This window comes from Pipra filicauda, unplaced genomic scaffold, assembly GCF_003945595.2.
Source record: "Pipra filicauda isolate LSUMZ 115617 unplaced genomic scaffold, ASM394559v2 scaffold177_size2800117_pilon, whole genome shotgun sequence".
In the NCBI taxonomy this organism is placed as follows: Eukaryota; Metazoa; Chordata; class Aves; order Passeriformes; family Pipridae; genus Pipra; species Pipra filicauda.
The window spans coordinates 934,052-960,516 of NW_024104284.1; the positions used below are offsets into that span (position 1 = coordinate 934,052).

General features: G+C 37.7%; 1 protein-coding gene across 9 annotated transcripts in view; it reads right to left on the minus strand.

Annotated features, from left to right (window-relative positions):
• The window catches only part of NCOA2 (nuclear receptor coactivator 2), a 185,948-nt gene that overhangs the window by 83,901 nt on the left and 75,582 nt on the right, over nucleotides 1-26,465 (minus strand). Inside the window, exon 1 of one of the 9 annotated variants that reach the window (XM_039379832.1) lies at nucleotides 8,174-8,501. The exons of the other annotated variants lie outside the window; for them this stretch is intronic. The gene's annotated coding sequence lies outside the window, so the exon portion shown is untranslated. Of the gene's footprint in view, nucleotides 1-8,173; nucleotides 8,502-26,465 lie in introns of those variants that run through there. 9 annotated transcript variants of the gene reach the window in all.

The following is a 26,465-nucleotide window of genomic DNA, read 5'->3' on the forward strand; positions in this document are numbered from 1 at the left end:
AAGCAAGAGATCCACTGCTAAAAAGTTTGACAGAAAAGAAAGTTAATGATAAATTAACTCTGATAAATAAATCCTCCCGAATCCCTGGTATACGTAAGCCACATGTTCTACAACCAACTTACTGTATGGGTCCATCACCAAACACCTGGAATTGGGATATGCTCCAAACAAAACAATGCGAGTAAGACAAATCTTGGTTGGTGATGATAATCTGATATTAAAAACATAAACTAATTTAGTTAAGGGTATGCTTTTTTCTTGAAACAGCACTACCACTTTCACTAAAGATGAAACTGCCCAAAATCTTTACCACCCTACAACAGTCACAGAGTATAAAGCAAAAAGAGAAAACAGAGTTTCTACAAAGAAGGTGGTAGCAGCAGGATGAAAAACTCTAGTCACCTTTAAAGGACTTGTACTAAAATCTGACACACACCTGTAGCCTTTTTTTATCTGAAAACAGCACTTCTTACTTAGACAATACAATTTTATTTGAAAGAGCCTATTACAGGTAACATTAAACCAAAATTTACTGTAATATTTACTAAACTTTATTTTATTCTTCAACTCTACAAACTAGAACTAAGAAAAAGAACATAATTTACTTGCAAATGCCACTGAGCCCATGTATCGAAGAACTGAAAACTGGCTCCAACACCTACTATTCACATTTTTGCTCAGTCTACAAAGTGCCATAACAGACTAAAAACAAATGTTTGAGCTGAAGGCTCCTTCCTCAGTCTTTTCCCTTACTCCTCTGTAATGGCTTTAGAGTGGTGTATTAGACAGTAAGAAGACGACATATTCCATTTGCAACCTGAAAGCCAATAATGCTCATGAATTTTTTACCTGACAGACACTTCAAGATGCCACTGGGAAGATCGTCTAATAAACACATTAGGCTGCAAATGGGCGGCAGCAGCTCTTTAACACGTGCTGCAACACTCAAATAAATGGCTAACATTAATGTTCAGTGTTACAGACTGGTATTTTATATGACTTTCTGTAAAATCCACCCACATCTTGAAGGAGAAAGACGTTTTTCTCAGCTACTCAAACCCACAGCTTTGAGAAACCCCCAGTTCTGCTTGAGACTGCCAAACCCCCTCCAGACTGACCCCAGAACTGTAAGATGGCTCCTACCTTCTGTATTCCCATAGGCTAAGGCTCTTAACAGAGCCACTCACTCAGCTGCTTACGGATTAGGTTACGTCAGCACCTCTAATATGCCCAGGAATAGCAAAACCAGGCTTTAATGAAACAACAGCAAAAAAATATCAGAAGAAGAAAGTACCTTCCCCCCATAACATATAACCTGTTTGCTTAATTTCTGCTTTTAAAGAGGAAAAGATATGTTTGCACCTAAACTTCATGACTCTGTATTGCAATTCCACGTCTGGGATTCTGTCTCCCTAGTTATCAACAACTGTTTGTGATTCTTAATATTCAAGGACAAAATAAATGCAGCTTAATACCACTAAAGCTTTCCTTAAAACACCACATAAAAACAAAAATACAATGCTGGAATATGTATATATATATATATTTGTATATATGCCAGTCATTCTTACATCCTTTTGTTTGCATTAGGTGGGTAACTAAGTTTAAAAAAATAAAACAAACCCAACCAACCAAACAAAACCTCAACCCCTTATTCTAAACCCATTTAGCCTTCTATGATGTATTTAATAAGTATTAAACTATGGCTGCAAAAAATATGAAGCCTCAAAGCATTTTCACTGGAAAAGGAATCCAAATTCCCATGTAAGATGTATATTTAATCTATATTTTTTCTTATAGTTCACAATTATTAAAAACTTATGGGACTGATTTCAAAGCCTAGTATTTCAAATCTACTGTGATATAAAATAAAACTTCGTGAATAGCTCAGCTGATAAATGAAGCAAACCTAACAACACAGAAAAGGATAATATTATAGAAAACTTTGTATTTAAACAGCTGATGGTACTTCTGAAACAGTGAGTTAAGCATGTTAACTACCCCTGAGTCCTCTCTGCTAATCTCAATTTCAAAACTGGTATTTGTCAACTTTAATTCCCACACCAACTTGCTTTCCCAGAAATCACCAAAAAGCAAGGGGAAAACCAGACTTAAGAGAGTGGAAGAATGGAACAACTCCTCTCACAAGCATAAGGCACTGTGGAAAAACTCACATCCAGGAACATTTTCTAATCTCATAACTGACACAAATGTATATATTTATTTACAATATGAATAAGCTTATACAGTTTGGTGTGATTTTCAAGATGCCTATCTTAGCAATGAGAAAAATATGACAGATCACATAAACAAAGGCATTTACACATCTCTGTGGTGTGGGCAGGCCTACATTGGAATTTCACTCCAGCTAACTGCCTGTCAAACACCAGTCTGTTTACTTCAGATAAAACATGTTCCATTAATAAAAAGCTCAGGAAACTGCATTGTGTATCAGTAAAAAGTGGAGGGCAAGCCAGAGAGAACAGTGTGTTTCCACATCAGGTGTATACAGGACCCATACACAGAGATATTAAACCTATCATATTTGAATTTGAGCTCCATGACTTATTAATCTGAGTTTCAATGACTTCATACAGCTAGAGAGGTGATGGTCCTCCTGGTCACTAGGATCAACCTAGCATGTCTACTTGCTCAGGTGCAGTGTGACAACCCAAGCTTGCACTGAAGCCTCAGCAAGAGATGCTTATGTTGCATGCCACGTTTCCTATCTCTAACCTGGCCATCAAAACAATGTTTCTTCAGTCCCAGAGTAGATACTACTTACTGAAATTTTTGCTGTACTTCAGGAAGTCCCAACTCTGTGTATCTTCTCTGGTGCCCAATCAAAAATTGAACTCATGCTTCCAATTTTCACATACCTGAGGCACCAATATGGTTCTATTTTAACTTTCTACTCAGCCACCCATTACTAGAAAGCATGTTGAAACTTCAGGCCATTCTTTCAAATGCCAAGCACTGAATTAAAACTGATCTGCAGAAAACGTACCTAAACATCATCTATAACATTTCTACACATCTTCATATTGCTATCATGGCAAATAAATAACCCACTGCACATGTATGTACAAGATACATACTCCACACTTCCTTCTAAACTAATGAGATGCTCTCATAACAATGCATTTCGATTAAGAGTATAATATAACAAACTTTCAATTTAAGAATCAAGAATTCAAGCTGCTTTGTTCCAGAAGGTTGCAAGTTAACAATAGTCTAAAGTCAAACATACCTATATTCAAGTTAAACAAATGCTAGTACTCAGCTCCACAAATGGCCTAGGTCATAGTAACTTTAACAGCTGAGGTGAATTGGACTTCACTTTGATGTACTCTCTCAGTCAGGGATGTAGCTGGTTCCCTCAGCAGATCTGGAATGCTGTGCCACTTTCTGAAATTGTATACCAGAATCATTCTGCTGAGTATGGTGCTCAGTACAGCTTACCTGCCCTCTGAAGTGCATTTAGAGCATCTGCCCTGGAAAACTCAACATCCTCCTCAGCCTGCAGTGGCTTGCCTCAGCCCTGGTCCCAGAGGGTGCCTAGTGGCAAGACATGTTTCTGGGTGTTATGGGAGAGACCAGACAGAGTTTGGCCTCTATTCCCATTCTGTATTTGTATGAACAGGTAGATCCCCTCAGCAGGTGCTTCCTGCTGATACTGGAACACATGCCAGTATCACCCATCTATCCTGGAGGAGCAGTGTAAGAGTTGGGAAGTAGAAAAAAATTTATTACATTTTTCTTATTAAAGTTGGAAGAGCAATGTGCTTTTTGAGAGCTATATCATGAAAGATTATACTTGTATCACCTCCCAACATGCAGAATTGCAACTTTATACTTAAAACAAATGTATGTTAGATGGATGATAAACTCTGGGCAAAGCCATTGAGAGTTCTAACTACACACATTGCTACTAAGCAAAAAACCCAAAACTAATAAATTATGTCAGAGCCACATATGAGTGTATTGCAAATACTTATGAAGTATGATTAACTTGATGTTCTTAATATATCCATAAGTTTAAAAACTGACCTGTGAAGATGAATAACAATTACTAATGACTTCAAATTTTATGTCCATCTTAATTTTATTTCCTTTAGTAAAATTATTGCAATCAGCAATAACAAAAGAAGATGAAAGTTTAATTGCCATTTTAAGGCATTTAAAAGGAAAACACAACCTATAAAAATGCTGCTGCTTTACTTAGTCAACTGCCAAGGAATAACAAGCTTTGTACCCACACACACATATATATATATACATACACACATATGGATACAAACTGTGACCAAATAAAACTTACATAGGGATGGCTATATGAGTCAAATGAAAGAGATATTTAGTTAGTGACTAGTCTGTCATGGAAGCTAATAGCAGATGTCTTGGAAAAAGGTACAAGGCAGCTGTAAATGATCCTTCCCCCAATATCTCCTCGCTTTACCTCTGACAAGCAGTGGTACAAGCTTAGCTGCATTGTTGCTGTGCCTCCTCCCTCTGATCCTATATGCAATGGTGCCTAATTCCTTCTTAAATCCATATATACCTTTGGTCTCTACAACGCTTACAGGCAACACCCTATAAGCTTTAATACAGCTCCCTATAAGCTCCCCACAATAGAAATGACTAAAAAAATTGAGCAGTTCTATGGGGATGTTATGACTCAACTGAAATAAATCACAGTTTTATCACTGACTTCACTGAAGTCAGTGATAGTCTGACTAGTCTACTAAAAGAAGATGTCAAACTACTATTTGTCTCTTTTGTAAGACATATATCACCCCATGGGCCTGAAAAAACTATGCTTGTATCCTGCAGCCCAAGGAAAACAAGACAACTCTACTATTAAAGCTGAATGTTCATCATGAGACATTATATTATTTTTGTAAAAATAAACTGAAATTAATTTTTTGTTAATAATGAAATCATTCACGGTAAAGAAGAATCACAAGTGCTAAGAAAGAATTAGTGTCTATTCCAAGTATTTTGAATTTTGGATTTAATGGAATATAATTACTAAAGAGAGGAACAGCAACTACATTCATAGACTGAGTTGACCAGAAGCCTGCAATACACTGTCTCAAAATAAAAGATAACACACACTTAAAACTACTTAAGACTGAACAGCTGGAAAAACTTCAGGAAAAGGATCAGAAATAATTTTATTCCATTAAGTTTTAGCAGAAGTTTCTTCACGAGACTCTTGTGATAGATGGTTGTTTAATCACAACAGCCTATGCTATCAGGAATGGAAAACCAGAGCAGTACAGTATACTGATGAAGTTTGTCTGGGGACAGTGCGCATAGGAGAAAATTAAATGGGAACAGCAAAGAGGGGAGTCAGGTACAACACACACTGCAAATTAAATGAATTTATCACTTGCATTATCATTTGAGTTGATTCTTCAATTAGATTTTCATAAAATTCCTGCACTGTTCCTTACACTCTACTCTGTATCTTCACAATCCAGTCGGCCTTTCCAAAACCTCACTGTCCAGCTTCAGCTGCCAGGAAAACTACCCGCAGGGATAAGCCAGGCACCCAGGTACTGAAAACAGCCCACTTCTGAAAGACACAGGCTTTCGCATCTTACACCTCAACTTCAGAGAACCAAAGCTTTACCTGCTAATAATAATTTTTAGTCCAATTCAGGCATCCTTCTAGGTCTGCCACAGTGAACGTAAGCAGTAAGAGAAGCTAAGGAGAAATGTAGGCAGTAAGATGATTCCATCAGGATTTCCTCAGAGGTACAGTGATTATCAACTTACAAACACCCTTCTCATTTCCTCAGCTCTAACAGCTTGGCTTGTAGACCCAGTCCTCAGCCTTTAACTAGCTTTCTTATTACAATTATGGTGCTATTATATGGTAAATGTGCTAACAAATTTACTCCACTTATTAAAATAGATTCTGAGAATCAAGGTTGTTTTCATACTTTTTATTCTTTTCCATTACTAGACTAAATAAATAAATTAAATGGCACTACAAAACCTAATCAACCAGTTGACTTCTTAATAATATTTATTATTAAATATCATTCTAAGAACTCTGGAGTGAAATTAAATGTTTCAAAGTACACCTCTAGTTCAGACTTTCCCATGCAGGTTTTTTTCTTAAAATACAGTATATTTTGCAATGCAGTGACACCTTCCCTCCTTCCTTGCACAAGAAATTTCCCTTAGAGAGATGACAACAAAAAAGGGGGAAAAAAGAGAGCAACAGCTTTTGAACATTATCAGCGTAACCTTGTTGACTACAGAAGTTTGTTGACTAAAGAATTTTGAAAAGAGAGCAAACAAAATTACTCTGGTCAAAGATAGTGCTTCAAGTTTTACATATGCTAGATACCATACTTATGTAAAAAAATGCTTATGAAAGAGAACACCACAACTTGAGCTTTGTGAGAACATGGAGTCACCTGAAGAACACAGACTAAACAAAAGGTTGATTTTATTCAAATTTCCCCCCTTAATATGTCCTAAAAGGCATCGGGCAAATCAAAAATACTGTACAAGCAGCTAAAATCTATTTTTCTACAAAACATAGGTGCCAGCATTTCAGTAAGCACTACTTGGCCCCCACTATCTTGTTAGATCTTCTGTAATGAAATAAAGGAAGAAAACACAAAAAGCAGAGAGGAAGTTTCATTGTTCTTGTGGTTTCGACATTTGGTGCCGTGAACGTGACAGGCTCTCAAGCCTCTACTCAACAGCACCCCTGCCCCAGGCCTCTGTACCAAAATGTTGGTATATTGAAATTAAAATAATCAAACTGAGACAAAAGAGAACAAGCAAATAAATAGTGCTAACTTTGTTTACCTTTCTGGCTCTGCCTTCACAGTATGAAATAAAGTCTCTTCAAACACAAACTACATTAATTTGAAAAACAATAATATTTTCCTTTCTCCCTCCTATCTCAAAGTAGCACGAGTTTTTCAAAGTCCTAAATAAAATAAACTAAGGCATCTCCTGTATGTATTTAGTTAATTATTAAACGGATTCTAAGCATGATAGTCACCACTACTATTTCAATATGAATCCAGGAAAATACACTTCTAGCAAACTGCTAGTGCACTGCAGTAATGACTGATTATATGCATCTCCTCAATCCTGCCCTTAACTCTGAAGACAAAATTCTAAAGAAGTGATAATCAGCACTCCTAAAGAAATACAAACACTTAACTTTATCTTTTTTTTTTCTTTTTTTTTTTTGTGGTCCAGGATTAGTGTTATTGCTGTGAGCTAAAGAGCAATGCTGGGCTTAATGCTGTGTACAACAGGAAAGTAAAGTCAACAAGCCTGCAATAAGTTCCCAAGCAGGAGAGATAGCATACTGTATTCACTTTACTATGAGTAACTACCTATAACGATTTTTAGGGGATATTATTAGTTAATTAATCTGCAATATTAAATGCTGTCCTCCCAAGGTTAAAAGAAAGGTAAATACTGCCAAGATATTTAATGACATCAGCATGCATAACCATGAGATAAATGTGAGGTCTGAAGATTAACTGAATGTCATTCTGTTTACAGGATCATGTACTTGTAAAGAAAACTATTAAGATTAGAGAATAGAGAAAGTTATATAAGAGCTACCAATATTTCCGTGTGTTTTGCCTACTCAAGCTCTTGGTCAGAAAGAGAAAGCTTTATTCCAAAAATGTCTCGGTACTCTGTACTTTTTCATGTGCATAGAAATTACTGAATATTGAATAGTAATTACTTCAATGAAAAAGACACTCTCAGGCTCCACCTCCTCTTGACAGTGGGAAAATACAGATGGGTTTGTGTATTATTCTGAATGCCAGAAAACTTGCTTACAAAAATATTTCCTGTGCACTAAGATATATTTAGCCTCATAAACCCATAAAACTGTCACAGGCAACCACGAGTACACCTGTAGCCATTAAAATGGGGGGAAACAACAGAAAATGGAGAATAAAATTCACATTATTTCTTTGCATTTGTTATTTAGAAACATTATCTTTAAACTCTCTTACTCAAACAGAAATCAGCTCTTCCTCCCAATCCCCCAAACCAACATCCCCCTTGCCCCCTACACCCCCAACATCCAGACACCTATGATGCACACACGGGAGCACACATACATGCAAAAAGAAAGCATTAACAATGAAGTCACGGCACTTCAGAAACACACCTTGTCGTCTTCCAGCCTTTGCAGTTGAAGGCAGATCTTACTAGTTTTTCTGCGTCTTCAGATCAAGATGTAGATAAATCCCCCATCCATTACACTGGCTTCTTATTAAAAATGGGAGGAGGGGGAAGATACAATTACCAGTAAATTTACAGCCTTAAAAATATCAGCTCTCCATTATCCCAAACCAGTGTTATGTCTTGATGTAAACCAAAGCACATGCTGAGTGAGGACGTGCGCACACAGCAGCTTATCATCTCTGTCATCTGCTTCTAATGACAGCTGACAAACTGGCCACGCTAATCCTTCCCTAACTGCTGATCAGAGAGATCCCCCTTTGACAATCCAGCATGGTGGAGTACTCGAAAATTCCTCCTGCTTCTGTTCTGTTGCTGCTCTAAAAAGCAGTTTCCTTTTCATTGAGATAATAGCCTTTTCTGCAGTCACGTGGCGCCCGGGCTACATTAGCAGAGCTTGATGATAACAGAGTAACTCCCCTCCCTCCCTTCTGCTGATGTTAAGGGTATGACTCCCGGAGAAACCCAAACCTGGCACACTTGAAATCGTTTTGCATCTTCTTCTACCAAAAAGCAAATTGTGCTGTTGGTGGAGAAGAGGCATAGATGGGCTCTCTCTACTTCTTGCACCAAAATCAATTAGCGAATACATTTTTTAGGCGGTGCCTTTGTTGGGGCACACACACTGGTCATAGACATGTCATATGAGACTAAACTGAATATTAAGCATGCTTAATACTGAGTATCTGGCATGTTAAAATTATTCTTTTCACCCCAGAATACTTTAATTTTTTGCCCGTAATTTTACTTCTACTATAATAAATACTCTTCTCTCAGAAACACCCTAGGGTTCAACTCCTCCCAGCACCCAACTCTCCCCCAAATGCAAAAAAGCATGAATAATAAATGATTCACACTACAAACTCCAGTATCAGTGTTTCTCTCTTTTTTTTTCTCTTTTTTTTTTAAATGACATTATTTATCTTACTTTAACTCAGTACTATGACAAACATCTTAAGCATTTCTAAAATACACTGCCCAGTGGGGAAATCTACCAAAGCTTCAGCTTCAGAGTTTTCTCCTGAATGTCAAGTCCCAGGAAGGTCTGCACCTCAGTATTTAGGTTTCCTGCTTGTAAAAGGTAAAGTACACATACAACCACACTGCTCTCTCCTGCCTTCACTGAAGTAGTTCTTAGATTCAAAGAACAAGCCTTTCCTTTTCTGCACTAGCACACCATTTCCCTGTTACCTTAGCACACAGCATTAAGATATCCAATTTATTACCCCCAGCTCTGCCCGCCTCTGACAGCACTGGGCAGTGCAGGTGGGCACAGATCAGTGCAGCCTTACCCAGACATTTCATCGCTGGGATTCGCAAACTGTTTAAGCAAGCTGTAGATGAAGCACCTTTAAGTAATTGTCAAGCCCACAGAACAACTTTTGCAGCTTTGTACCTGCTCCTTTCCAATGTGATCAAGAAACGGAATTATCTCCTTTTCTCCTTCTATTTCCATCTTTTCCCATTACACCACATCATTCCTCTTTAAGACAACACTGATCATAAACTTATGGTTTCTCCAGAAACTGAAAAGATTTGTGTAAAGACTGTGGTTGCACTTACAGGAAAATAAAATGGAAATCATGAGGAAATAGTGACTATCCTGTACACACCATCTTTGCCAACGCTGCTCTGTCACCCCTTCTGTTTACACCACTCCCCAAGGACAGCTCTACTCAGGAAAGCAGCCCTGCCCAAGGCTCTGGGGAAACCCTGCTCCAATGCTACCATCAAAGCTGAGGCACAATGTTTCTGCAGCAGAGAAGCTGCAAGTGGAATGGGGCCCCCTTCTGCAGCAGCATGAATCCTCTTTTCTACTCTGCCCTTTTCCATGCTTTAGAGAAAATCTATGAGAAGGATCCTCAGTCCAGGAGGAAATAATCTGGTTCCATAAGGAGACTATATTCAGCAGAAAAACATATACACACTAAATTGACATGGTTTATTTTTCCCGGTCTTTTTTGTGAATGTCCTTCCATCTCAAAGCACCGCATTATACAGGGTAAGCAGAATGAACATCATTCGGAGCTATACATAACTAAGCCCAATAGAACAAGAACTGCTTTGCGATCTTAACTTTCTTTTATGTCACTTGCATCTTTCATATGAATTCCTTAGCTGAAGAAGATGCACCAAGCATGTTGGTGAAATTGGAAAACGATACAAATGCGACAAAAACTTAAGATTACAGAGAGCAACTCCGATATTCAAGAAAATATATTAACAGACAAGCACCAGAAGAAAAATGAGCTTTCACAAGGACACACACACAAAACACTTCACTTGTGTTCACTTACCAATCTAAGGAAAACATAAAAAATGGGAGCATCCCACTCAGGTATCGTAACTAGAACTGTTCTGCTAATATTTACAGGAATCATTAAATGATAAATTCAAAGTCAAAACAATATGGTGAGCACAAACACAATAATTACAGTGTTAAGGAAAGAATTATGTGTAAATAAGAAGGAGGTAACAGAAAAGAGTCATCGTAGCTATAAAATAGGAGTTGAAGGCTGAAAAAGGAGCAAAAGTACACAGATGTTGTTAAAAGGATTGCTTAGTGAAGAACAGTGTACAGATAAAGCTAAGGGAAAAGAGGGACTATCCCACTGCAGTGTAGAGACTGATTCTAGACAAAAAGGTAAAGAAGAACGGAGTGAAAAATTATTCCTGATGGAAAACACTGCTCTGAATGTAAATAAGAGAATATGCAACAGCAAAGAAGGAAAGGTTCTTTGGTTTTATCAGGCTGAAAATACATGCTTCCAATGGAAATGACAGAGTCGTTGTTTCCTTTCAAATAGTTTCATAGGAATCATAGACATAATTTGGGGATGAGCAGGTGACCTTCAAAACCAATTCTGGCACTACAGATTTTTTCATGTTAGAATAAGACACAGATTTACGCAGCAGAAGAGGTTCATTCAAGTTTTCTCTAAGAAATATATTTCATTAATATTTCTTTTATTTTTTTGCCCAGCCACAGGTGGCATTACAGTAGACACAGGGAAGCTACACCTTCACTAAAACATTTACAATTTATATTCTAACATGATAAAATAATTAAAATTGATAAACAGAACAGTGCTTTCATTGCATGCATTTCACAGTTTTCTTACATTTGTGTTTTCTCTTTCTTTCTTTCTTTTTCTTGAGAAAGAGTGAATTGGGCAGAGACAGGACATACCACAGCACGATCTGGTGTTGTTTGCTCTTCTTCTAACATACCCATATCTGAGGCAAGGACAAGCAAAATGATCTCAAAACACCTTTTTAATCCCAGAACATGATTTCTCTCACCCTCTATACCATATTCAGGAGGATCCAATTCCACCCTCATAATCCCTTCAATCCTCTCAGTTTGGAGCACCCAAAGGGGTACCCTAATTGACAGCCATAGTGACAGCCCTCGTTTGCATGGCAAAATAGCAAGACACTTCAAACTGTGTTTGAAAGATTACAAAGCTGACTCACTAGGCTTTATTCAAGACAAGAGGCCACTGACTTTTAGGAAAGCTGACTAGGCAGCATTAAGTACTCTTTGTGAGAAAGACTGGAAGGGCAAAGCCCACACCAGCACAGAGAACAACAACCAGAAACTATTAGGACTGGCTGCCAAAATGCACAATAAGGATACTGCTGCTCAGGTCAAGAACAAAGACAGTACAGTGATTTATATGTTATATTTCAATAAATGTAGCAGAAAACATATGGTTCTCAAATATTAGTTTTTGGGGGTTTTTAAACTCCTCTATCTGAACACTAACAAAAACATTGGGGTTTTCATGTCAAAACTGGAAACCTGTTGACGCATGTGGCAATGACATCAACCTTTTATCAGTTTAGGAACTCCTAATTCATCAGTACTTGAAAACTAGGATTTTTTCCTTTTACTAGCTGAGGAAAAATAAATAGGATAATGTAGATAAATCTAGTTTTTCTGACCTTTGCATCTCCTCTTGAGGGGCACAGGAATCATATCAAATGTACTTCCACCAGTATTTGTAGCACTTGGTATTTCTCACAGTCAGTCTCTGTATTAGCAGTACATATACCTACAGTACTAAATACCTTTTGACTTCTGTCCATACGAGGGCAATGAAAAGACACTCCTTCCTCTCTGAACCTTTCAGATATTAGTGTTCACTTCTCTTTGTAGTATGGAAATGTCCACGCTTCTTGGAGACAGCTCACCAAGGCTCTCATAACTTCATAAGTGTGCACTCAGTCATGCACTCAGAGCATTCTGTGTGCAAGTTTCTGCAATACCTGACTGGATAATTCAATACTGAGGTGTGTGCTATATATAGCAATTAAGTTCTGTATGGGCATGTCCACTGACAATTGTGTTCTCTTTTTTTTTTTAAGGACAAGTTTGATGATTATGGTCAATGGAGATTTTTGAGTAATGGTTGAAGAGGTTTTCTTGTTTGGTGTTTTGGGTTTTTATTGGGGGGGTTGTTTGTTTTTGTTTGTTTGTTTGTTTTTAATCTCTACTGCTGCACTCCTTTGCCTTTCATTAAGAAGGGATACAAGATAAGAAAAAGGGGTTCCTTCATTGCAATCTGGAAATGGTCAGCTCCTGGCTCAGGTCTTTCTCTTCCTGGAACCTAAAAAAGGGTAATGTTCCCTGCTCAGAGCCTCTGGTGCAGGGTGCTTGCTGGTGCTCTCTAGGGATTATACACAGAGAGATGCTCTCTGGTGGAAATGGGCCTTAACCCACAGAGAGACAAGTTCAAGACAGTGAGTTGCTTCCCTCCATGCTGACAGACCATGAGAGGAACTCAGTGCAGGAAGTTGAGCAAGCAGAGAAAACCAGAACCAAACTGGAAATACTACAGCACTGAAAATAAATGTTGTATTAACACAATACATTACATAAATATAATAACATTGAGTGCTACCATGCGTTTTTAATAGCATGTAGCTAAATTATGAAGAATCCAGGATTTTTTAAAAATAAATTACTTTCAGCTCTACTGAATGTGCCTTCCAGTGAATATATTTTTAAAATCAGCTCAAACTCATTATTTTACCTCAACTCAGAACAGAAATACTCATATGGGAAAAGACTTCTAATAATAAAAGGTTCCTGAAATGTGTGGACCAACAGCTGGCAAGATTCAATGGCTGAGATTTGAATTAGACAACAGTTTAAACTAGACAAAAGTTAGACAAGAAATTGTTTATTATTAATAGAAGAACAAAATCACACTCATTCATCCAAGGATAAGGTAGGTTTTCTATCATGTAGTTTTATCTATAAATAAAATATTTCTAAACGACACCATGACTCAATCGAGGTAGAGGATTAAAGAAATAATTTGGTAAATTCAAGGTTTCTGACAACCAGGCAGGGCGGCACAGTGTAATGCCCCATCTGGCTGTAACAGCAACACTGTGTGAACTCAGGAAGATTTGATAATTTGCCTATTGTTTTCCTTGAAACAAAGTTGCAGATGTGTTTAGTGCAAATGGGACCTCTAGTATCCACCTTTAATTCAGGATATAGCAAATCACTCTGGCATACCTGGTGATGAATATGAGGGTCTCTGCACCTAGACCTCGTTTTGAAGAGAAAGCTAACATTTCCTAGGAAGTCATAAAGATCTCAGGTCTTGTCAATGTTCAGCAGTTGTCTTCTAATTGCTAGTGGCTTGCAGACATTGTCTTGCATTTGAAAAGCTGGTTCCCACCAGCAGCAAGGAGGAAATACACAAGAGACTGTATCTTGCAGATCCTGAAATTCTGGGCTTTCAGAGCCTGCCAAAAGACCTCACTGAAGACAGGAAATGCTACTGATTACAACTAGCATCACATGTGAGAAACTGGAACACAGAGACAGTTGCTCTTTAAAAATTTGAGAATAAATAATAAGCTAATTTAAGGTTGCATCATCCACTCAAATCTGAAAAGCACCTGAAGCAGCATTAAGTCAGTGCAAATGCTGACTGGTAAATGGCAATGAACAGCAAACACTAAGTACTGACCTCTGGCCTTAACCATTCACAGTGTGGTACACATGGTCATGTTCCAAATTTTGTTCTTATGAAACACCCAAATATCAATGGATGATATGAGGTACAGAGGAGAAACTGAAGAAAGTCAGGTTTTCTATTAGGAGTTTTCAAGTGGTAGTTTCTATCAGTATTAGACAGAACCGTGAAAAAAGCCCTGTTTAACTGAGCCCAAGCATAAGTACTCCTGCAAAGGCTGTCACTGTTTGATGAGAAAACCAAAAGCCAGAGACTGCAGCCTATCAAGTAAAACAAAAAGTGAAAGGAAAAGTAGAAGCCATTGGAATTAATTTGGAATTTGTCTTGCAATAAAACAATTACATGCTCCGCTATGAAATAAAAATCAGCTTTAGGACAATTGGTCTGTGCTCCTTTTTATAATGATGTAGCTGTGACAAAATTGGGATTTAACTGAAGTATTCCGAAAATTCAACAACTTCAAATTTCACTTGTGAGAATAAAACAGGGGAAAAACTCCTTTGTGATAATTCAACAGCAATTACTGAATGTATGCTATTAAGGAATATTTAACATAATGACAGTGTTCAACAGAAGCCAGACTTGCTCACTTCTCATCAGACAAAAGTGCAGGTTTGCTACAGGTGGCAGTAATAACAAATGGCAGCCATAAAACATGAAAGATAACACTAATTTCATTTAAATAAACAATAAATTTCAGGTATGCAGGTAAATATTGCAGTAGAAACAAGACATCACATTCTGACAGAGACCTAATTCTGAGCAGAACCGCTACATAATCTCAAATAAGCCCCAGCGTGGTTAGTGTTGAATATTTAAGTCTATGATAAGACAAAACATGTCAGGACTTGGGTCTACTGCTAACCCTTAAAAAGTTCAACACACTGAATTCCAAAATGGAAATCTATTTTACAACTTCAGTTTGTTCTAGTTTTTTCCTAAAATGAACGGCAAAGTAGGTGCATATGTATGACTGAAGGGAAAAGTTCAGAAACAGAATACAGCTCAATCATTTTAATGTGAAATACACAGAACATAGAGCAAATCCTGTCCCATCCTGAGAACTCCTACACACCTGCAAATAGCAGGTCTGACAGGTCTTCCCTTAATGTAAAAATGACCCACACCATGTTTGCAAACTTTATATTTTCCACAAAAGCCATCTCAAAAATATTACTTTAATCTAACAAAAATATCAACAATATGAGTGGTGCTTTTCGTTTTCTTAAAGACTGCACTTGAGCATGTTATACTGAAGCACAAGAAGATACAAGGTCAGTTAAATGGGGAGAAAAGTCAAGTTTGGAAGAATATGTGGCTATTTCATTCCTTTTCTTTTGGCAAAGAGATTCCCATCTTTATCTTTCAAAAACATGGCTGTCACAACTCTCATCTTGAAACAGTAGTACTTGACAGTTCACAGAACTATTTCTTAAAACCATTAGCAAATAACCCTTAATACAAGATTTATGAGTTATTTAGATTTTTGCAAATTGCCTCCCCCAGGTTCTTAAGAACCTACATTTTCCAAGCTTCAAGTTAATAATATAATAATAAATAACACTGTATAAGCCATTTACCTTGAGTGAAGTAAATATCCTTTTAAGAAGTAATCAGCCAAGTCCCTGAAATCAACTGTCCTTTCTGCTGTGTAATTTCTTCCCCAAAAATATAGAGAAAATAGGCAGGGCATGTAACGCATTAAGACAAAAAGGCCTCAAAGAGAACATTTTGCTGGCAATTTTAACATCAGTACGGCAAAAGAAGACAGAGATGATCTGTGAAATAATCTGGACATAAAGTCATACTTTACTTTCAAAAGTCAGAAATTCGACCACATGCCAACAGACAACCAAAGTGACTGTGAGAGAACTGATGTGCTCTGTTTCCAAACTAGACCTCCACCTGAGAAGCAGGATGTCCCACAGGACCACCTTAAACTGCAAGTATATGGCCACTACTGTTGTCCAAAGGCAATCCAGTCTTACTTGCTGAGAAATATTTCAAGATCATATCATCTTGTGACTTTGTTCTATGATGTGCATTTGTATCTATGGATTTACAGATGACATTTCAGTGTTAATTTGGACTGATAAAGCCTTGTAGGGTCATGGACACTGGAAGGCTGATTTTCTCTTTATTGCATATGTGACCAGCAGGTCAGGAGAGCTGATTCTTCCCTTCTACCCTGCACTCCTGAGACCCCACCTGGAGTGCTGCATCAGGGTCTGCAGCCTTCAACACAGGAAGGACATGGACCTGATGGAGTGAGTCCAGAGGAGGGACACAAAGATGATCAGAGGCCTGGAGCACCTCTCCTCTAAAGACACACTGAGAGAGTTGGGGTTATCAGTCTGGAGAAGAGAAGGCTCCAGGAAGGCCTTTCAGAACCTTCAGGTACCTAAAGGGGGCTTACTGGAAAGTTGAGGAGAGACTCTTTACAAGGGTATATACTGACAGGACAAGAGGGAATGGCCCAGAGAGGTTGTGGATGCCCCATCCCTGGAAGTGTCCAAGGCCAGGTTGGATGGGGCTTTTGAGCAATCTGGTCTAGTGGAAGGTGGTCCTGTCCATGCAGGGGGGTTGGAAAGAGATGATCTGTAAGGTCCCTTCCAACCAAAACTATTCTGTGATTCTATGGGAGTGGTGGGGTTTAGATACTGTTGTTTTGGAATAGCTAAACAGACGCTCTGATAGCCAGCCATATTTCTGAAAATGGTTTTAACTTAGCACAGCCAAGGTTCAGTGACAATCACTTTTCTCCCAGACAGCCTAACAGGGGTGGATACAATATAATTTAAGTGAATCGAGGCCACTAGTTAATACTAAAGGGAGCTTTGTTCTCAAACTGCAGTGATTCTCTTGATAAGCATATTTGACAATGCATGTGCTTGCTGATGTTACTGTTCAAAGAAAGTTAAGGTATTAGTGGGTTGCTGAAGGAATTCTTTTTCCTTGAAAGGCTTTTGGAAAAAAACCCCAACTTTTCCATTTTTTTTTCATTTTACATGGGAGGGGGTGCAACATACGGTGATGACCATCCAGAAACATAAGCCCTTCCAGATAAAAAAGATATCTAAAGTAAAATAAATTTTAAAAACTATGAAAAGAAACCTATAAAGAATGGCAAATCTATGTCCCTATCAGCCAAGAGTGATGCAATTTCTTAAATTACCTGCTGCCTGGAGACTTTGATTTAATGCAATTCTGAATATGCTGGCTGTACAATACTATATATAGGAATGTACAGTTGGCACTGAGGGGCACATGTAAGAACACTTTTTGAGAGGGTCAACAGTGGAGAGCCCTCAATGGAAGTAATGAGTGATGGGAATTAAGTAATAGGGTCAGTTAAAATGCCTCAGCTTTAGAGAACCAGACAATACGAGATTACAGTCCTGGCTGCAATGCTGTTCTTCTCTACTAAAGCAGGGTTTAAAAAACCCCCAAAAAACAACCGTGGTTGCAATATTATTTTATGACTTTAAATATAGCATAATACAAGGGGAAAAAAAAAGCAAAGGAAATATTGAGCTAGGTATCCCCCCACATAACATTGACACTAACATTTGTATTTGCAATGGAGATTACTGAGAAGGACATGGAGAAAGAAGAGGAAGTGGTAAAGTAGCCATTTAGGGTTTAGGTACTTAGGAAGCTTCCATGACACAGAATCCCTGCAACCTTTAATACATCACAGTCATTTAATATCTCTGCTATATGTAAATTTATATAGATGAATTACCTTTATTAATATACAGCCTGCAGTACCTCAGCCATTCTTAGAGTCAGAGCAGTGGATAGATAAGAAAAATAAGACAAGACCTCAGATTCTACAGTTGTGAAGAAGGCTAGATAACAGTATCCAAAAAATACAAAGAACATGTAAAACAATGCCTAAAGTGTAATGGAAGAGGACCAAAATGGAAAGCAACATAAAGGGAAATATTTCCAAGCAGATGGCTCCTTTTAACAAGTCACTTTTATATGGTCTTGAATTACAGTATTCTAAACCAAATGCATTGACATGCAGAGCTAATTTTTCTTTGAACAAATTTCTGAAAAATCAAGTCTAACTTGGGCATACCACTACTTCCCTTCTCTATCACAATTTGTTTTCTAGTAACATCTCCCCAGTCTTTTCAACTGGACATGACTTCAGCTGTAAAAGTGCCCTTCGTCCAATAGTGCAGAACCAAACCTAATAGTAGAGAACCAAACCTAACCAGGAATCTGTTATCCCCAGAGAAGTTTTAAAATCTGTGCAAGAACCCTCTTGCATCTGTTGTCAGTACAAAAAGAGTCTGGGTCTATCCCAAATAGTTAAAGGCTCTTTTGGATTCAGCTGGATACAAATGTGACGTAATATTTAGACTTGAATTAAAGGCCGAGCACTTCAGATTTACACTAATGTCACAGATCTCATTGCTAGGTAATTGAAGTGTGCTCTGCTGAAGACCATTCCTTACACTCTTTCAGAGGCCAAAACTGATGCAGAGAAATCCAATTATTAGGAGCATATGTCTGCAAGGACTTGCATAGCAGTCCTTCAAAATCTGTGCTAGTTGCCTTCTGATTTCCAAGTACAATTGAGAATGTTCACGTTGAAGAGTAAAGCCCAAACTGACCTGTATATACCTATTCTTGCTTTCTGTATGTTTTATATCTGTATCTACCTATATACATATTCAAGATAAGCCATGTATATAGACACACATACCTAAATTAATAAAATAAATAATGTAAACAGTAAGCAGAGAACGCAACTTTTTTGATGACAAGTAGCGCCTACAACAAATCCCAGCAAACATACTAAAAGACAAATCAGTTTCTTTAAATTATACTGCTGGCATGTCAAATATTAGAAAACAGATAATGGCTACAAGTATTAGCAATCAATTGGAAGTCAAGTAATCTGTTACTCTGTAGTAACTCTACCACAATTTTGATACCACGAAATTCTGATTTGCTTACTTCAAAACTCAATCTTTGCCCCATCTCTGACTATTCTTTTTGGTCCTCTCATACTCATTCTTTACTTTAAAAATGCTTATTATTTTGAAAACTGCATATGCACTTGTCATAGGAAGCTGGATATTGACACTTGAAACCAATTCCTTGAATTTACCAAAGTTTCAGTATTATCACACACTCATATACATAAAATTACATTAGACTTCATACAATGAATACTTCTTTTTTAAGTAGAGCTCTGAAGGCATGACTTTTATTCTCAGGGGAAAAAGGAACAGACAAGATATCTATAACCTTACAGTCTGCATGCTGTGCATGTCATGTAGCAATAAATAATTCATATTTTGACCTTAGTGGATACCTTTTACTCATGGATTTCAAAGAGCTTTTGCAAAGGTAGATATATGTTTTATTAGTTGAAGTTTATAGATCTCAGGATGAACAGAGATATGAAATAACCTATTCAAGGTCATTTAGTAAGCCACGTGTATTTAAGCGAGTAGTATCAGGCATGCTGCCTTTTTGAATCAGGTTGCAACTTACAGTCATACTACTAAAACAGGCAGGTACTGTCTTAAAATTCAATGGTACCCACGAGAAAGCATGATGGATGTTAGCTCTTTAAAAATACAGAAGTCTAAACATATTCCTGGGAGAGAAAGGAGAAAAAATTACTAACTCTAGGTATGCGGTAGCAGGACAGCACAGAAATTCTCCAGAATAATCTTTTGCAATCACTCTGGAAAGGGAACTGGATCTACAGGCAGAGCTGTCACGATCTGCTAAACAGGAATCAAAACAAAGCTGTCCTCTTCCACAATGAGATGTTCTTGGACACAACTTTACCAGAAGAAGATACACTAACAGGATTAAAGTTATGTAAACCAGAACTGAGCCACATTAAAAATTCTAGGAGATACAATTTTTTTATTTTCATGGGCTAAAAAAAGTGGTGTTTCCCCTGGTGTTAATACTTCACTTTAAATTCTGAAAAATACTTTAAATAAAAAATAAATGTGCAAAAAGCTTTGTATAGAAAACCGTTTCATCAACAATCCCAAACTGATATGTAAATATAAGAACATTTAGGAGAATGTAGGACTGGGAAGACAGTTTATTTGTTAGTTAACACCACAGCCATAATGCTTTGGATTAAATACTTAGTCTTGCAATTCTCTGAACTGTCTTACCTAACATTAAGTACAGAGCTCCATTCATGGCCTTAACTGTAAAGATTATGTGTAAATGCTTTCTTGAATTAAGATCAGAATGTTCTTACTATTCAGGATGGAGTCCTTGCATATAACCTGCATAAATTATCTGTTCAGCTGCTCTCTGAAGTGCAGGAGTAGTAGTAGCCAAGGTCCCTCTGAAGTGCAGGAGTAGTAGTAGCCAAGGTCCTTATGGGTTAGCCAAGATAACAAAGATACAAGCCTTGGGTTGTTTCTTCGTTTTGCTTATGTTTGTTTCTTTTTCCCCAAATAAAGAAGCTACTATAATCTGCCACAGAGGGAGATTACTCTGTTCAAATAACATGATGTTTAAAGACTTTTACTTTACAGCAGGAAGAAATTATCACCACTGGCTTATAACAATTGGTAGTGAAACACTATTTCATAAAAGGTCAGCATTTCAAAGCTAGATTTAACTAACAACACCCCTGAAATGTTTGCTTTACAGAAAACTAGGTTTTAAAAAGAAAAAAGAAGTCACAAAAAACACACATGTCCTTATTCATCAGATACTAAAATGAGGTAAACCCAAAACCTTATTACTGACATACCAAAGTATTGTTGGGGGGACGATCCCCAACCTGACTTGTCTATGCAATCAGAATGCAGTTTAAAGACATACAGCATGCACTAAGAAATGACAGATTTGCCAGAATTTTCCTGAGATTAATTAAAGGGGAATACTTTTAAATCCTTCTCTTCTTCCCAAGCCTCTTCAAGCTGAATTTACTCCATTTAGGTACCAAATGCAAAGGAGGCAGGGAGGCACATGCTATTTTCCAATCAAGTCATCTACAGCAAAGCAATCTGGTTTAGAGAGGAGAATTTTTTAAGCTTTCAAAAGCAAAATCATTCCGAAGGCCAAAAAAAAAATATTCCTCTGCACAAATTAAGTCCTTCAGACAGTAAAACGAAATGCCCGCATGTCATCAAAAATTTCCTGCACAAGATCTACAAGACACCTTCTGAAGTCTTGATATTTATGCTTAACTGCAAAAATATTTGAATATAACAGAGACATAAGTAATGCTTCTTTTTGGAGTTCAGTCTCCGATTTTGCTACCCTACATTTGTCATGTAAACAGGAGTATCAGCATTGAGGACCAGGATAATAAACACAAGCCACCGTGCCAAAGGTAAGGGGCAATTACCACACACAGCACGTGTTTCGTCACCCTTCGCCCCATACCTTCTCCGTATTTAAGCTCCTTACCTTTTTTTTTTCGCTGCTACTTTCACCACCTGTGCTTAAGCAGAAATTATTATAAGCTTATTAGCTGTAAGTGGTCACGTCTACAAACATGGGAAGGGTTGGTGCTTGGTGCCAATCAGCTTTCACTAATCTGCACCCTACCAGTGATCCTACTGCTCCTCGGGACTGACTGTCAGGAGGTCAAAACTGCCCCCTGAGCCAAGAGGGGCACAAACGTCATATTCCTGCCTCCCCTCCTTTTACTAAAGACATATATTGACCTAACTTCCATGACTTATGGAAAACAAATGTATCTAGTTACTTCTTTCATTTTGAAGGTATTTGTTATGTCACATACATTGTGCAAGGCCAGTGATCTTCACAGCTTAGGTGGGGAAAAGAGAAAATCTCTCTCAGAAGATCACATACCTCAGGAATGGAGACCTGTGGAGTTCCTTACTCATTTACAAATGAAGAGAGTCAAATTCAACACTTTCTCGGAATAAATATTTCATATTTTAATTTTGATGCTCTATGTAAAGGGAAAAAAAACCACACCAAAACCAAAAAAACGAAAACCACCACCAACAACAAAAAAACCTGAACCAAAACCAAAACCCCAAACTCTAAATCTACTCCTTGTCTACTCTTCCACTAGCAACTTAAATGTATCAAGAAAAACAGTTCTTTTAGCTGGATCTGTATGGGCAGATTAGTACTTTTATCCTCCAATTGTACAGCCAGCACTTAGCTTGGTGAGCAGCGTGAAAATAACTGTGCTACACTATATACAATAATTTATGTATTAATTTATTTGTAATGATTATGCAATGGTTGATTGACAACTTAAAAAATTCTCAATATCCAGAATGAATACTCTTGTGGTGATAATTCACTTGTAGTAACCTAAATATTACTGGTAGGGCGATGATGGTGCCCTCTCACCACACTAACTTCAAAATCAAGTCAGGCCAGGTTCTGACACAGGTCAGAAATGCCTCAATATGGGACAATAAGAAAAGATTCCACCAGGTTTGGAAAGTTGTCTTCTGGGAGCAGAAAAAGCCCATCACACTTCACTTGAATCTGTATGCAAGGTGTGGTCTAAGAAATCACAGTTTTTGTCAGTTACTCTTTCAGAGCACATACAAAGGAAAACTAAATTAGGTATTTAGATAACACTAAAAGGAAACTAAGTTTACATGTATTGCACACAGGCATTTCACCTACTTACCAAAGGGTAGATAAGAACTTTTTGTGCCACTCATAATGGAAACCTTCATACTTAGCTTTGAATGATACTAGGAGAGTAATTTTAACTATTTTATTTCCAGCAATGATTAGGAAATATGAACATCTCTGTTATATGGTGGCAAGAAATAATGATCAAAATTAAAAGAAGAATATGAAGGCACTATAAAGGACATATCACTGTTAAAGGTTTAATATATTGCTCAGATTGGTTGATGTCTTAATATGTGTCATATTTTAAAGCAGAATTCAGGGTATTTATCAGGGTAATTAATTAGTTATCAATTAACTACAATTGCTGGAGATATTTGAGGTACTGGAGTACAAAAACACAAATAAAAAATACCTGTGAAAAGTGCACATCCTTCAATTACATTTCCATTTTAATCAGTGAAACTGTGAGAATAATCCCATTATATTTCAATAATGTTTCAATATTAACATTTCAATAACATTTCAAGACCTATCAGGTCATTTCAATACCTTTTTGTACTTAAAAAAGAACATAACTAGACAAAACTCAGAGTATTCTGTGATTCTGAAAATCACTTTCTTTCCCAAATATGAAACCTGCCTCTTTAATTCATTTCCCTTTCTACTCCATATAATAACTTTTTTTTCTATAGAGTTGTTTTTGGGTTTTGCATTTTTCAAGTGCAACAAATCCAGAATACCTCTATGAAGCTGGTACTTATGAGATAGAAAGCTGACAATAACTTGCCCCTGTTTTCAGGTGAAATAGCCGTCATGCGAACAAACCCCAACTCATTAAAGTCATGAATACAACAGACAACCACTTCACACTGAAAAATTATGCTACTACCCTTAGATTAAGGTTACTCAACTATGTTTCAACGAGGTCTGTGGGGTAACCCTGCCAACCCACTATCTCTGGCAGAGGCCACTGTCATGCCCACAGCCCAGACTCAGCAGGGAGCATAGGGCAATACTGCGGCTCCTGAGCCTCCTCTGAAGAGCTGGGAGGTCAACAGGTCCAGGCAAATTTTGAGTGCAGCTCAAACCTGGCCATCTGAAAGCTGCTCATCAGTAAACGAGGGGAATGCAGGGGTTGGATTTTTAACTGACTTAAAGTTTGTTTTGGTGGGTTTTTTTTTAATGTGTGTGTGACATGGGTTATAAAAGTGTAGAAGGAATTAATCTACCTTAGTGTGTGCTGTTTGGCATTTAAGGAGAGTAGTTTTCATTTCACTGCATTTTAACAACCAGGAAAGGTTCAAAATCTTGTGTGACCAGATCAAACTCATGTAGTAGCAGTCATTGAGCCGTTTCAGTGCCTTAAAGCTTGCAGCAGCACCTCTTTGCTGCAGGTACAGGCATGGCTAAAATGAACACAATTTGTCTGCAAAAAGAAATGGAATTAAACCCAGCAGCCGATGTACAGTGCAAGCTTCAGCATGATTTAAAAGAAAAAAAAAAACACCCACCCACCCTTTACTTTATCAGTATCTGAAATTTCTCCCTTCCTCCAAAGAGCACTTTTCCAGTATCTTATTTAGCTTACTACACCATATGCTTGCAATTTCTACTCTCCATAGAATTCATTCGGAAAAACCAAAGGAAAATTTTTGTGAACCACAAATATAATAAAATAACCCCCTCCATGAAACGGTCTAAAAAGCTTGGATTGCTTCTGCTCCACCTCCCCACATCTGGCACACGCATCAGATTACAGGCCAGCAGGCAACGCAGAGACAGAAAGGGAGATAGTGGCTGGATCACAACTAGAAGGAAGCATGCCTTCTATAATTCAGACTCTCCCCAAATGCCTATACGTCAAAGCACAATAAAAAAACCCCCAAAACAATTGTGGGAGAAGTCTGCACACATATATAACACAAGACACACAAACACCCAAAAGGCAGTGAATTGCATAAAATACGCTCAGATGACTTCAGAACTATCAGTCTGTGCCAAAAGTGCAACTGGGCTTCCGATTTTGTAAGTGACAAAATTTAAAGGAAAATGGCAATCATCGGTTTCTAACTCAAAAGACACTTTTGCTAATTTGCCATGTACTTCATAGGTACAAACAAACCCAAAAGCCACTGAATTATCTAAATGCCATAATATTGTCAAATAAGAGTTTATCAATTGGTCTTTTTGAAGTTTTAGTTTTGCAAACTTAAAACTCAACCAGGAAGATGCATGCATCTACACAAGGATCTAAGGAGGTGGCTGGGGGCCTTGTTTCCCAGACATCCCTCCGGAACCACATTCTCCTCATCCCTTCAAGCCCACACCACCAGCACAACAGCATAAAACTTTCACTGAGTCTTTCTACCTTAGCAATAAATCTATACTGCAACCCAAACTATCAAAATTACTCAGACCGTTCAAATGATTTTTTTGTTCCAAATGGACTTGGCACACTGGTCAGGAACTCGTCGAGTCAAACATAAGCAACAAAAGTGGAATTCTTCTTGCTAAGCTAATTGATGGCCCTACAAAAATGAAACGCAACTGCATATTCAAAACTTTCAAAGACGCACTGTATTAGAGTTGCAGAGCGCCTTCCCCTCAGTGCCTGCTGTAATATGATAGTAATTGCTGTGAAAGGGCGAGAGACGACTATATGTTAAATCCTGCCATCTGTAGGTGCTTTACACAGTTCCATTTGCTGCTGCCGGGTCAAAAGTTTACCCTATTTCGCTTGTTCATAACCAATCACACAAGTCTCTGCTATGCGTAATCTTTGACCTACTCTCAAAGCAATTTTTGTATTATACAGTCATATGATTACACTGAAAAAACCCACACATTTTATTAAGAATACATTTCTTGTTGGTTAGCTTAATAATTATTATTATTTCCATATTCAGTAAGCATACTGTACCAACCTTGTTTTCTTACCAGTTAACTCCCTTGGAGCACAGTCACAGTGCCGTGAATTCTCCAGCATTTCTGGCTAGTTGCAATCCAGAACCACATGCAAAACATGGCTGGAATGCATTCACACTATCTGTCGCTTTAGAAGTAGGGGGAAGGAACTGCTCAGTTTGTCCTAATAGGGAGAGAAGGTGCTCTGTAAACACTTAAATAATGTTCAGAGTGAAAACAAAAAAAAATGTTTCTGAAAATCAGGATTGTCAGAAGAATATCCCTGCATGTTTACCTTAAATATTAAATATACAAAAATATACTGCATGGAAACATTTGTGCTACTGATATTATTATTATTAAATATCTAAGGAACAAGTACTCCCATGAACAACAGAATTAATTAAGCCTCATCTCCCACAGATTTATACCTTCTGGTTGGTTGACTTTGGTGCCTAGAAAGGTGAAAGCTTTGAAGGAAGCATTTCCCACAGTTGGGACATTTGTTTAAAGCCTCTCTTTTCCCATCACTAGGATTCCCAGGCAACTAATATGATTATTTCATGCTTCAACCTTTCCCTCTGTCAGGGCACCTTTAGGTGCTTCCACCTGTATTCAGTTCCTTATTTTCACAAAACTTGTGGGATCTGAATTCTGAGACCTCCACTATGCCAAAAAATGTCATCAGCAATAGGTTCAAAAGATACCGAGGCGAGATGAAGGGATGTGTGT